Source organism: Neodiprion fabricii, chromosome 1, assembly GCF_021155785.1.
Source record: "Neodiprion fabricii isolate iyNeoFabr1 chromosome 1, iyNeoFabr1.1, whole genome shotgun sequence".
NCBI lineage: Eukaryota > Metazoa > Arthropoda > Insecta > Hymenoptera > Diprionidae > Neodiprion > Neodiprion fabricii.
In genome coordinates, this window is record NC_060239.1 from 24264187 (window position 1) to 24279775 (window position 15589).

The window sequence follows — 15589 nt, forward strand, 5'->3', positions numbered from 1 at the left end:
TGATTTGAATGATATTTTTCTGACCAATTAGACCCTCAGGAACCCAGAAATCGCAGCGAAAAGAGCGTAGGACCAACAGGAGAGAAATGGCGAGCGAAAACCACACGCTGAAAAATGTCGAAAATTCAGGTTCTGGTTTTTCGGCTGTAACTTTTGATGCGTTGATCGCAGCGTATTGGGACTGCGCCCTATCGATCTTTCTCGCAAAATTACGTCCGATCAGTGCTGCAATTGATTGATTCTAGCACTTTTCAAAATCACGAAAATTTTTGCCAAAAATGGAAAGGGGTAAGCCTTACTTTTTTTTTGGGCAAAAAAATGTTGGTTTCAGATTTGATTGGAATGATATTTTTCTGACCAATCAGACCCTCAGGAACCCAGACATCGCAGCGAAAAGAGCGTACGACCAACAGGAGAGAAATGGCGAGCGAAAACCACTTGCTGAAAAATGTCGAAAATTCAGGTTCTGGTTTTTCGGCTGTAACTTTTGATGCGTTGATCGCAGCGTATTGGGACTGCGCCCAATCGATTTTTCTCGCAAAATTACGTCTGATCAGTGCTGCAATTGATTGATTCTAGCACTTTTTAAAATCACGGAAATTCTCGCCAAAAATAGAAAGGGGTTAGCCTCACTTTTTTTTTTTGGCAAAAAAATTTTGGTTACAGATTTGATTGGAATGATATTTTCCTGACCAATCAGACCCTCAGGAACCCAGAAATCGCAGCGAAAAGAGCGTACGACCAACAGGAGAGAAATGGCGAGCGAAAACCACTTGCTGAAAAATGTCGAAAATTCAGGTTCTGGTTTTTCGGCTGTAACTTTTGATGCGTTGATCGCAGCGTATTGGGACTGCGCCCTATCGATTTTTCTCGCAAAATTACGTCCGATCAGTGCTGCAATTGATTGATTCTAGCACTTTTCAAAATCACGAAAATTTTCGCCAAAAATGGAAAGGGGTTAGCCTTACTTTTTTTTTGGGCAAAAAAATTTTGGTTTCAGATTTGATTGTATTGATATTTTTCTGACCAATCAGACCCTTAGGAACCCAGAAATCGCAGCGAAAAGAGCGTACGACCTACAGGAGAGAAATCGCGAGCGAAAACCACATGCTGAAAAATGTCGAGAATTCAGGTTCTTGTTTTTCGGCTGTAACTTTTGATGCGTTGATCGCAGCGTATTGGGACTGCGCCCCATCGATTTTTCTCGCAAAATTACGTCCGATCAGTGCTGCAATTGATTGATTCTAGCACTTTTTAAAATCACGAAAATTTTCGCCAAAAATGGAAAGGGGTTAGCCTTACTTTTTTTTTGGGCAAAAAAATTTTGGTTTCAGATTTGATTTGAATGATATTTTTCTGACCAATCAGACCCTCAGGAACCCAGAAATCGCAGCGAAAAGAGCGTAGGACCAACAGGAGAAAAATCGCGACCGAAAATCACATGCTGAAAAATGTCGAAAATTCAGCTTCTGGTTTTTGGCCGTAATTCTTGATGCGTTGATCGCAGCGTATTACGACTGTGCTCAATCGATTTTTCTCGCAAAATTACGTCCGATTAGTGCTACAATTAATTGATTCCAGCACTTTTTAGAATCGCGAAAATTTTCACCAAAAATGAAAAGGGGTTAGCCTTACTTTTTTTTTGGGCAAAAAACTTTTGGTCTTCGATTCGATTCGAATGACCATTATCCGACCAATTAGACCCTCAGGAACCCAGAAATCGCAGCAAAAAGAGCGTAGGACCAACAGGAGAGAAATGACGAGCGAAAATCACATGCTGAAAAATGTCGAAAATTCAGCTTCTGGTTTTTTGGCCGTAACTCTTGATGCGTTGATCGCAGCGTATTACGACTGTGCTCAATCGATTTTACTCGCAAAATTACGTCCGATTAGTGCTACAATTAATTGATTCCAGCACTTTTTAGAATCGCGAAAATTTTCGCCAAAAATGAAAAGGGGTTAGCCTTACTTTTTTTTTGGGCAAAAAACTTTTGGTCTTTGATTTAATTCGAATGACCATTATCCGACCAATTGGACCCTCAGGAACCCAGAAATCGCAGCAAAAAGAGCGTAGGACCAACAGGAGAAAAATCGCGACCGAAAATCACATGCTGAAAAATGTCGAAAATTCAGCTTCTGGTTTTTTGGCCGTAATTCTTGATGCGTTGATCGCAGCGTATTACGACTGTGCTCGATCGATTTTTCTCGCAAAATTACGTCTTATTAGTGCTACAATTAATTGATTCGAGCACTTTTCAGAATCGCGAAAATTTTCGCCAAAAATGGAAAGGGGTTAGCCTTACTTTTTTTTTGGGCAAAAAACTTTTGGTCTTTGATTCATTTCGAATGACCATTATCCGACCAATTGGACCCTCAGGAACCCGGAAATCGCAGCAAAAAGAGCGTAGGACCAACAGGAGAGAAATCGCGACCGAAAATCACATGCTGAAAAATGTCGAAAATTCAGCTTCTGGTTTTTTGGCCGTAACTTTTGATGCGTTGATCGCAGCGTATTACGACTGTGCTCAATCGATTTTACTCGCAAAATTACGTCCGATTAGTGCTACAATTATTTGATTCCAGCACTTTTTAGAATCGCGAAAATTTTCGCCAAAAATGAAAAGGGGTTAGCCTTACTTTTTTTTTGGGCAAAAAACCTTTGGTCTCAGATTCGATTCGAATGACCCTCATCTGACCAATTGGACACTCAGGAACCCAGAAATCGCAGCGAAAAGAGCGTACGACCTACAGGAGAGAAATCGCGAGCGAAAACCACATGCTGAAAAATGTCGAGAATTCAGGTTCTTGTTTTTCGGCTGTAACTTTTGATGCGTTGATCGCAGCGTATTGGGACTGCGCCCCATCGATTTTTCTCGCAAAATTACGTCCGATCAGTGCTGCAATTGATTGATTCTAGCACTTTTAAAAATCACGAAAATTTTCGCCAAAAATGGAAAGGGGTTAGCCTTACTTTTTTTTCGGGCAAGAAACTTTTGGTCTCAGATTCGATTCGAATGACCCTCATCTGACCAATTGGACACTCAGGAACCCAGAAATCGCAGCGATAAGAGCGTACGACCAACAGGAGATAAATGGCGAGAGAAAACCACATGCTGAAAAATGTCGAAAATTCAGGTTCTGTTTTTTCGGCTGTAACTTTTGATGCGTCGATCGCAGCGTATTGGGACTGCTCCCTATCGATTTTTCTCGCAAAATTACGTCCGATCAGTGCTGCAATTAATTGATTCCAGCACTTTCTAAAATCACGAAAATTTTCGCCAAAAATGGAAAGGGGTTAGCCTTACTTTTTTTTTGGGCAAAAAAATTTTGGTTCCAGATTTGATTTGAATGATATTTTTCTGACCAATTAGACCCTCAGGAACCCAGAAATCGCAGCGAAAAGAGCGTAGGACCAACAGGAGAGAAATGGCGAGCGAAAACCACACGCTGAAAAATGTCGAAAATTCAGGTTCTGGTTTTTCGGCTGTAACTTTTGATGCGTTGATCGCAGCGTATTGGGACTGCGCCCTATCGATCTTTCTCGCAAAATTACGTCCGATCAGTGCTGCAATTGATTGATTCTAGCACTTTTCAAAATCACGAAAATTTTCGCCAAAAATGGAAAGGGGTAAGCCTTACTTTTTTTTTGGGCAAAAAAATGTTGGTTTCAGATTTGATTGGAATGATATTTTTCTGACCAATCAGACCCTCAGGAACCCAGATATCGCAGCGAAAAGAGCGTACGACCAACAGGAGAGAAATGGCGAGCGAAAACCACTTGCTGAAAAATGTCGAAAATTCAGGTTCTGGTTTTTCGGCTGTAACTTTTGATGCGTTGATCGCAGCGTATTGGGACTGCGCCCAATCGATTTTTCTCGCAAAATTACGTCTGATCAGTGCTGCAATTGATTGATTCTAGCACTTTTTGAAATCACGGAAATTCTCGCCAAAAATAGAAAGGGGTTAGCCTCACTTTTTTTTTGGGCAAAAAAATTTTGGTTACAGATTTGATTGGAATGATATTTTCCTGACCAATCAGACCCTCAGGAACCCAGAAATCGCAGCGAAAAGAGCGTACGACCAACAGGAGAGAAATGGCGAGCGAAAACCACTTGCTGAAAAATGTCGAAAATTCAGGTTCTGGTTTTTCGGCTGTAACTTTTGATGCGTTGATCGCAGCGTATTGGGACTGCGCCCTATCGATCTTCCTCGCAAAACTACGTCCGATCAGTGCTGCAATCGATTGATTCCAGCACTTTTTCAAATCACGAAAATTTTCGTTAAAAATGGAAAGGGGTTAGCCTTACTTTTTTTTTGGGCAAAAAAATTTTGGTTTCAGATTTGATTTGAATGATATTTTTCTGATCAATCAGACCCTCAGGAACCCAGAAATCGCAGCGAAAAGAGCGTCCGACCAACAGGAGAGAAATGGCGAGCGAAAACCACTTGCTGAAAAATATCGAAAATTAAGGTCTGGTTTTTCGGCTGTAACTTTTTATGCGTTGATCGCAGCGTATTGGGTCTGCGCTCAAACGATTTCTCTCGCAAAATTACGTCCGACCAGTGCTGCAATTCATTGATGCCAGCACTTTTTAAAATTACGAAAATTTTCGCCAAAAATGGAAAGGGGTTAGCCTTACTTTTTTTTCGGGCAAAAAACTTTTGGTCTCAGATTCGATATGAATGACATTTTTCTGACCAATTAGACCCTGAGGAACCCAGGAATCGCAGTGCAAAGAGCGTAGGACCAACAGTACAGAAATGGCGAGCGAAAACCACATGCTGAAAAATGTCGAAAATTAAGGTCTGGTTTTTCGGCTGTAACTTTTTATGCGTTGATCGCAGCGTATTGGGTTTGCGCTCAAACGATTTCTCTCGCAAAATCACGTCCGATCAGTGCTGCAATTGATTGATTCCAGCACTTTTCAAAATCACGAAAATTTTCGCCAAAAATGGAAAGGGCCTTACTTTTTTTTTGGGCAAAAAAATTAGGGTTTCAGATTTGATTTAAATGATATTTTTCTGACTAATCAGACCCTCAGGAACCCAGAAATCGCAGCGAAAAGAGCGTACGATTAACAGAAGAGAACAGGCGAGCGAAAACCACTTGCTGAAAAATGTCGAAAATTCAGGTTCTGGTTTTTCGGCTGTAACTTTTGATGCGTTGATCGCAGCGTATTGGGACTGCGCCGAATCGATTTTTCTCGCAAAATTACGTCCGATTAGTGCTGCAATTGATTGATTTCAGCACTTTTCAAAATCACGAGAATTTTCGCCAAAAATGGAAAGCGGTTAGCCTTACTTTTTTTTTGGGCAAAAAAATTTTGGTTTCAGATTTGATTGGAATGATATTTTTCTGAACAATCAGACCCTCAGGAACCCAGAAATCGCAGCGAAAAGAGCGTAGGACCAACAGGAGAGAAATGGCGAGAGAAAACCACATGCTGAAAAATGTCGAAAATTCAGGTTCTGTTTTTTCGGCTGTAACTTTTGATGCGTCGATCGCAGCGTATTGGGACTGCTCCCTATCGATTTTTCTCGCAAAATTACGTCCGATCAGTGCTGCAATTAATTGATTCCAGCACTTTCTAAAATCACGAAAATTTTCGCCAAAAATGAAAAGGGGTTAGCCTTACTTTTTTTTTGGGCAAAAAAATTTTGGTTCCAGATTTGATTTGAATGATATTTTTCTGACCAATTAGACCCTCAGGAACCCAGAAATCGCAGCGAAAAGAGCGTAGGACCAACAGGAGAGAAATGGCGAGCGAAAACCACACGCTGAAAAATGTCGAAAATTCAGGTTCTGGTTTTTCGGCTGTAACTTTTGATGCGTTGATCGCAGCGTATTGGGACTGCGCCCTATCGATCTTTCTCGCAAAATTACGTCCGATCAGTGCTGCAATTGATTGATTCTAGCACTTTTCAAAATCACGAAAATTTTTGCCAAAAATGGAAAGGGGTAAGCCTTACTTTTTTTTTGGGCAAAAAAATGTTGGTTTCAGATTTGATTGGAATGATATTTTTCTGACCAATCAGACCCTCAGGAACCCAGACATCGCAGCGAAAAGAGCGTACGACCAACAGGAGAGAAATGGCGAGCGAAAACCACTTGCTGAAAAATGTCGAAAATTCAGGTTCTGGTTTTTCGGCTGTAACTTTTGATGCGTTGATCGCAGCGTATTGGGACTGCGCCCAATCGATTTTTCTCGCAAAATTACGTCTGATCAGTGCTGCAATTGATTGATTCTAGCACTTTTTAAAATCACGGAAATTCTCGCCAAAAATAGAAAGGGGTTAGCCTCACTTTTTTTTTTTGGCAAAAAAATTTTGGTTACAGATTTGATTGGAATGATATTTTCCTGACCAATCAGACCCTCAGGAACCCAGAAATCGCAGCGAAAAGAGCGTACGACCAACAGGAGAGAAATGGCGAGCGAAAACCACTTGCTGAAAAATGTCGAAAATTCAGGTTCTGGTTTTTCGGCTGTAACTTTTGATGCGTTGATCGCAGCGTATTGGGACTGCGCCCTATCGATTTTTCTCGCAAAATTACGTCCGATCAGTGCTGCAATTGATTGATTCTAGCACTTTTCAAAATCACGAAAATTTTCGCCAAAAATGGAAAGGGGTTAGCCTTACTTTTTTTTTGGGCAAAAAAATTTTGGTTTCAGATTTGATTGTATTGATATTTTTCTGACCAATCAGACCCTTAGGAACCCAGAAATCGCAGCGAAAAGAGCGTACGACCTACAGGAGAGAAATCGCGAGCGAAAACCACATGCTGAAAAATGTCGAGAATTCAGGTTCTTGTTTTTCGGCTGTAACTTTTGATGCGTTGATCGCAGCGTATTGGGACTGCGCCCCATCGATTTTTCTCGCAAAATTACGTCCGATCAGTGCTGCAATTGATTGATTCTAGCACTTTTTAAAATCACGAAAATTTTCGCCAAAAATGGAAAGGGGTTAGCCTTACTTTTTTTTTGGGCAAAAAAATTTTGGTTTCAGATTTGATTTGAATGATATTTTTCTGACCAATCAGACCCTCAGGAACCCAGAAATCGCAGCGAAAAGAGCGTAGGACCAACAGGAGAGAAATGGCGAGCGAAAACCACACGCTGAAAAATGTCGAAAATTCAGGTTCTGGTTTTTCGGCTGTAACTTTTGATGCGTTGATCGCAGCGTATTGGGACTGCGCCCAATCGATTTCACTCGCAAAATTACGTTCGACCAGTGCTGCAATTGATTGATTTCAGCACTTTTCAAAATCACGAAAAATCTTGCCAAAAATGGAAAGGGGTTAACCTTACTTTTTTCTTGGGCAAAAAACTTTTGGTCTCAGATTTGATTTAAATGACCCTCATCTAACCAGTTGGACCCTCAGGAACCCAGAAATCGCAGCGAAAAGAGCGTAGGACCAACAGGAGAGAAATGGCGAGCGAAAACCACATGCTGAAAAATGTCGAAAATTTAGGTTCAGGTTTTTCGGCCGTAACTTTTGACGCGTTGATCGCAGCGCATTGGGACTGCGCCCAATCGATTTCACTCGCTAAATTACGTCCGACCAGTGCTGCAATCGATTGATTTCAGCACTTTTCAAAATCACGAAAAATCTCGCCAAAAATGGAAAGGGGTTAGCCTTACTTTTTTTTTGGGCAAAAAAATTTTGGTTTCAGATCTGATTGGAATGATATTTTTCTGACCAATCAGACCCTCAGGAACCCAGAAATCGCAGCGAAAAGAGCGTAGGACCAACAGGAGAGAAGTGGCGAGCGAAAACCACATGCTGAAAAATGTCGAAAATTCAGGTTCTGGTTTTTCGGCTGTAACTTTTGATGCGTAGATCGCAGCGTATTGGGACTGCGCCCTATCGATTTTTCTCGCAAAATTACGTCCGATCAGTGCTGCAATCGATTGATCCCAGCACTTTTTCAAATCACGAAAATTTTCGCCAAAAATGGAAAGGGGTTAGCCTTACTTATTTTTTGGGCAAAAAAATTTTGGTTTCAGATTTGATTTGAATGATATTTTTCTGATCAATCAGACCCTCAGGAACCCAGAAATCGCAGCGAAAAGAGCGTAGGACCAACAGGAGAGAAATGGCGAGCGAAAACCACATGCTGAAAAATGTCGAAAATTCAGGTTCTGGTTTTTCGGCTGTAACTTTTGATGTGTTGATCGCAGCGTATTGGGACTGCGCCCTATCGATTTCTCTCGCAAGATTACGTTCAACCACTGCTGCAATTGATTGATTCCAGCACTTTTAAAAATCACGAAAATTCTCGCCAAAAATGGAAAGGGGTTAGCCTTACTTTTTTTTCGGGCAAAAAACTTTTGGTCTCCGATTCGATTTGAATGACCCTCATCTGACTAATTGGACCCTCAGGAACCCAGAAATCGCAGCGAAAAGAGCGTAGGACCAACAGGAGAGAAACGGCGAGCAAAAAAGCACCTGCTGAAAAATGTCGAAAATTCAGGTTCTGGTTTTTCGGCTGTAACTTTTGATGCGTTGATCGTAGCGTATCGGGACTGCGCCCAATCGATTTCTCTCGCAAAATTACGTTCAACCAGTGCTGCAATTGATTGATTCCAGCACTTTTCAAAATCACGAAAATTTTCGCCAAAAATGGAAAGGGGTTAGCCTTTCTTTTGTTTTGGGCAAAAAACTTTTGGTCTCAGATTCGATTTGAATGACCCTTATCTGACCGATTGGACCCTCCGGAACCCAGAAATCGCAGCGAAAAGAGCGTAGGACCAACAGGAGAGACATGGCGAGCGAAAACCACATGCTGAAAAATGTCGAAAATTCAGGTTCTGGTTTTTCGGCTGTAACTTTTGATGCGTTGATCGCAGCGTATTGGGACTGTGCCCAATTGATTTCTCTCGCAAAATTACGTCCGATCAGTGCTGCAATTAATTGATTCCAGCACTTTTCAAAATCGCGAAAATTTTCGCTAAAAATGCTAAGAGTTAGCCTAACTTTTTTCTCCATTTCCGGAGCCGAAACTTTTTTTATCCTGAATTCGATCTGCATAACTCATATTAGATCAATTGGACCCGTAGGAACTCAGAAAACGCAGCAAAAAGAGCGTGGGATCAACAACAGAGAAATTACGAAGGAATTCAAACTGCGTGTATTCGAAGTCTTCTGCTAACGTGTGCTAATGTAGGTTCCTAGGAAAAAAAAGGAACCTAGAGTAGCGTAGGTCTAGTAGCTGAGAAAATACGATGAATACACTTTTGGGCAAAAGGAAACGATGAAGAAATAACGGCAAAAACTCAGAAATCGATATATCTGTTACCAATCACAGAACGTTCAATAAGAAGATGTACATAATGTAGATTAAAACACTCACAGCTTCAAGTCAAGACGGAATGATGGTAGCATAGACATATAAGAATAGACCGCATGAACTCGGAGGTAGCCCGTTGGTGAATGTGATAGCGGGATAGGAAGCAGCGTTCCCAACTTCGTCGATCAGAATTATGTGGCCAGGGCCGTAGCATTATCGTACGCATAAGAAAATTCTAGTATTTTTCAGAAAACCTGAATAACGTAAAATTGATTCGTGAAAAGAAACAAAAAACACCTATGAACACTCAAATTCAATTATTTTATTTAAGTAATGTCTTTTTTCCTTTGGTGAAACGGACTCATGGTCGAACAGCGATTATGGGGAATCGGGGGGGAAAGAAAAGATTCTAGCAAAACATCGACGAGGAAGAAAAATCGAACGGAACGAGGAACAATTTACATGTGATGGCAGTGAATGTGAAATTATAGTACATTTAGTATTTTAATATATTGTAATAATTTTTTTAGTACATTACAGTAAAGGTGTCAGGAACAATCCAAAGTTTAGAACCAAGTAAGCAGGACATAACTTCTATAACTACCTTAAGGCGATCACTTGCGCGATCGGTAAAAATCCCCCTACACGGTTTACTTGGAGAGACTGAATATTCTAGAAAAGCCATTAGTTACACGTTGTTCCCATTTCACCAGAGAAGAAGGTGTAACTTTTCGTTTTCTCAAAATATGAAGGGTTTCCGAGAAAAACGTGTATCTACTTTTTGGTTATCTCTCTCGCACTCACGTGACTGCTAGATCACCTTAAACATGAACAAAGTTGAATAGTTTTGAGGAAAACACTGTTGTAGCTTAAGTACCATGAATTCACAAGATATCATAATCTAATAATAATAATAGAAATAACATTCTTCCAAAATACTAGTGGGTCAAAGATGTTATGAACACACTAGTCTTCCTCTCTCCATTCGACAGTCAATCATTACATCATACCTAAAGATACAACTAAAGATTACAAAATGCACAAAACAATATTCATCATCCTTAAAACTAACACAGCCAAATACAAACACGATCTACTTGAACAAGCACATTCGAGGTAAGCGACGCCATGAAATTCATGAGATTGATGCTTATCAACATCGAAGGTTCGATAGTGGTCGAGACGGGATGTGATATTCCATGATCATTAAGGACGTTGTATGCAAAACACCCTTTTCGACAGATTTTGTTAAAATTTTGCTCGAGATTTAATTGTAATATTTCCAAATTTCTTGCCAAATTTCAATACGATTGACCACGTCGTTTGAGAATAAATCGAATTTGAAAATCCGAAAATTAACACAGGGCTTATGGAAAAATCCGCAAAATACCTGACAAAATTCACGTTTGCATATGTCATTGGAAAACGGGTTGATAGAAATGCTTGAAAAATTAGTATCATCTTATTCAATAAATTTTGGATCCATTAGAATTTTTAAATATTTTTCCACCACGTCGTTATCTCGTAATTAATTCCGAAAGTAGGGAAAGTTCGTGAAGATTGCATGAGGGGAATAATCCCGAGCAGTCAGCTGTTCCAAACTGGCTTTCAAATTCCGATCCAGCTTTTTTTTCGCACAAATCGGCCTTCATAGCGGGTTCTTTCCATTTTTGATTTTTTTTTATTCGTCCGACAACAACTTTCGAAAATTCAACACTATTGGTAAATCACTTGTCACTCGTTTCAAGCTCGGGTGGCCTATAGGTTAGGTTCATGCGACGCTGCCACGACTGGATTTTCGTGTCGTGCGTTAGGATTGTCCCCCGCGTTCCCTATCCGTGACAGGGCTCTACAGCTGTAGTGGGTACAGACGCGGCGATAAATATCGTTCTTGATGCCAAAAACATGAACGATTTCGACTATTTTTTTCGCTTTTCGGATCAAAAATTCATTTTTTACTATTCTTATCGTGAATATTTCGCAATTCTAACGGCGTCTCAATTCAATTTTCAATAAAAAAAATATTGCATTCACTATTTCTTATAACAGACGACGTCACAAACTTTTTACTCGGATTTCGCATACAATGTCCTTAAAATTCACCAACGAGCTTCAATGACGTCACTGCCAAAGGCGAAAATATCGTTTATCATAGTTGTGAAATATGAGATGTGGGGTTCCTGTGCATGCGCACGGGAGTAAAATAAACATTCAATCTTAGTGTTTGAACGTTTTCACGGAGTGTACAAAATATTCACACTTGATCGTGGAAGTTACGATGTGCAACCAGTTGATGGCTGAACTGTTTACATTCGTTCACTTGAGTGGCAAACAGATATTGGGCGGTGGGGTTGTATTGGTATGGAGCGGCGAACAACTACTTGTTCAGCACAACCATGAAATAAAATGCAGCAGAGATTGCGGCAAGAATAGACCCTTGACAAAGTTGGATTATTTCTTGGTCCAAAGTCCAGATTAGCATAGATATAACGGAAGAACTTTTTAAGAATAGGACTTTTTGACACGTTAACGTTCATCAGGTTGGAGCAAACGTCTTTATTCCGGTTTGTTATGGTTATATTCATGTGGCACCGGGGACATTCCAAGTGCGCGGAACGATTATTTTCTATCAAAAGCAAGGGCCTCGGTAAAGGACTCCGCTCAGGCGACTCAACTTCACGCTGAGACTTCTGTTGCACTTTGTGAGAATGCAAGATGGTGAAATTACAGAGGCACATGGTTATTGCCTCAGGCTTGATCAAATTTATACATGGAGCGTTACCGCCAAAGGTCCAGTATTGCGGAAAATCCATGTACGCGCACTCATGAGATATTGAATAATGACATTCTATACACTCATGTGTTGTCATGAAACGTTCACGTTTTGTCGGCCTGCGACAAAACATTCGACACATATACTGAAATGATTTTTGTATAGCCTCGACTTGTTCTTCAGTGAATTGATTATTCCTCAATAACGTGGTATAGGTAATCGACTTGAAATCACTATCTAATATTTCACTCCAAATGCTTTCATTAGCAGCACTGGTAAATTCTGAGAGGTTCTCAGCAGGCTTGCTGGTAGATTTTGACGCTGAAGATGAAACTTTTGTTGCTGGCAGTGATGCTTTGTGCTGTCGCTTCTTGGTGGTCGGCTTATCAGTAGCCAAAGCAGCAGGCTTCCGAGTCTTTTTAACAACGACTTCTGGTTTGCTTTGAGGTTCGTCGAATGATGTCGCATGGCTCCTCTTCTTTGCTCGGTCCTTAGATTTTGAAACATGTTTTTCTTTTGCCACAAAAGTTTTCTCTGTAGTACTGCGTGCTGCAACAGATTTCAACTGGGAACGTTCCTTATGCGGACGTATCAGTTCTTTGCTCGTAGAAGTATGAGAGCCACCGACGTTCTTATCGATTTTGGTACCACGCGATTTAGAAAGTGGAACACTCGTAACTGTTGTTTCTTTTGTTGTAACCTTCAGCAAGCCGAGCGCACGTAGATACGTCGGACTGACTGATCGCCGCCGCGTGGTCTCGACTTGACTGAAATCAGCAATAGCATCACTGGATGATGCCATCTCGATGGAATTGTCGTCCAAAACTTTACTTCTGGAGTCATGCGTGGTAACCCGTCCGATATGCAATTAAAATGTTTATATAATGATCAAGAGAACGCTCATGTTTACGCGGCGACGTGTTGCCGCCAAATGTCGATAAACACTGCCGGCTATGAATGCATGGGAACGCTTGCATCCCAGCTCGGGCCTGTCATTCCCACTACCTCCGGCCAAGCCGAGCGATTACCTAATGGAACAGAATGTGTAAGAACTTCGCGGTTAGTTACACAAAATTTATCTTGGTCATTCATCCGTAACAGTTCATTAGCTGATATCAGTATTGTTAATTAAATGTGAAATATACGTACCGCAACTAATCAACAGTTATATAATGTAGTCTAGGGCGATGCTAGCTTCAGGAAAACGTTGAAATCTTTGGTACGTGACATTCGATACTACTGCGACGATTGATGCTATGCTGAACACTCCGCGTATGCTAACGTGGCACGATCGGGCACTTCGTGCCATGAAGTTGCTGCGATTATAGCTCAGACATGAGAAAAAACGGTTTAGATTAGCAACAGTGTGCATTTCAACATCTCATTGCTGCTCACGGCTGGTAGAACCAGCTACTTACCGAAGTCCAAAAATGAATCAATATTCTAAGCTTCTGGAAACTTGTTCCTACCACCTCTCGTACAACTGGTTCAACGACCTACCTTATCTGCGCGCGCATGCCACGCCTCTGCTTACACCTAGAAACTTCTACGGAGTAACTCGACTAAACTCAATAATCTTTCGCGGCAGAGCTCGTGCGTCATTGCCATATGATGCAAGAAATTTTGATTACGGAAAGAACCGACGGACGCGCGGGCAATTCCAATGGTAGATCATAGACCAGTGTTCTTGTTAAATTGCTACCATCTCAATTGGTTCTTCTCGAATCATCAGCCGTTGAGTTTGAGTCTTCTCTGCAAGCGTTTCAGTCGGACGACCTACCCACATTGTTTCCGAATGACGATAGTTCGTCGCTCGTTCCGCTTCGTACACAAGTTGGTAGAACCTGAAAACAACGTATGATCGCGATAACAATTCTGTGTACAGTGGCGATAAATATTCATGTTACGTTCGAGCATGCAAAAAATTTCCGTTCGACCGGATAAGCTTGGACGGATTGAAAACAGATATTGCATCAGCTGTCAATGTAAACGCGTGAAGCAATGACTAACGTGTTATCGAAACTTCGCTACCTACAAGCGTGTTTTACAGGTATGTATCAAGTCACGAGGCAGCTGCTGATAACTCATGACTGTTTATACAGTGAACATGATCTTATCTATCCGTCGCCTATGGGGACAGCTACATATGGAAATGGAATTCTGTGTTTAATCTAGAAGTTTATTCACTGTATAATTTGAACTATTACCCCAATTGATACTCTACTGAGCCTGAAATGCGGTAGCATCCGTTTATAATAATACATATATGAATACAGCCTGATTTGTACAAGTTCAAAAAAAAAAGAAAATCACTAACAGACACGTATGAAGTAGATATACAGATGTGGCTTATAACTATATACCATCACTCTTAGAGTCTAGAACTTACAAACTAATCGTGTACAGCATACAGTCAGTTTCACAAGAACGTACGGGCTATAACTTCAAAATTAGGGCTTGGGAGCAGCGGGGGGTGGTATTTTTGAAATCAGGAGACACAACTCTACTAAGTGGAGTATTCCGTCCCCACAGTTGTCAACCCTTTGTCCTTCTTGAACTCGGGATGATTGGTGGGCTGAAAATAGATAAATTAACATTAATTTCGTTGGAGCTTACAAGACGTTCCGAAGGGCGCACACGACAACTTGGTCGACGGACCGTTGATATGAGCAGCGTTCCCAACCCCGTCGATCAGAATTATGTGGCCAGGGCCGTAGCATTATCGTACGCAGAACAAAATTCTAGTATTTTGCAGAAAACCTGAATAACGTAAAATTGATTCGAGAAAAGAAACAAAAAACACTTATGAACACTCAAATTCGATTATTTTATTTAAGTAATGTCTTTTGTCCTTTGGTGAAACGGACTCTTGGTCGAACAGCGATTATGGAGAATCGGGGGGGAAAGAAAAGATTCTAGCAAAACATCGACGAGGAAGAAAAACCGAACGAAACGAGGAAAAATTTACATGTGATGGCAGTGAATGTGAAATTATTGTACATTTACGAGTTATAGTACGGGTCCAATGTTACATAGTACAAGTAGTCAAATTATGTGACATGTACTATAATTATGTTACGGTTGGGAACACTGATAGGAAGAGAAAGTTGCATATGAGCCCATCCTTCCATTTTTGTCTAATCGCGCGCATGCGCGCTCAACATTATCTCGCAGTGTAGTAAACTGGCATACACGACTCTTTGGCTTTCTTAGGCTATATTAGCTTTGTTGAAGGGAGAACAGGTAACTAAATGATTGGTACGCCTGGATAAGTATCACAGATAATGAATTATCGTTTATTAAAGAATTCTGATGAAAATATCACGCGGTTCTTTCGCCACAGCTCTGGCTGAGTGTAACCGGCACTTTTCGCTCGCGCTCGGAAGAGAGTTCTCGCACGATCATTCGTCGCAGAGACGGAACGTCAGCGTCTGCTTACGATCTGGGGTGCTGCTCTCAGCTCTGACGACGGGCGAACCTGGTCGTTGTCGAGAGGTCGCCACAACTCGCGTGTCCCGCGCATGCG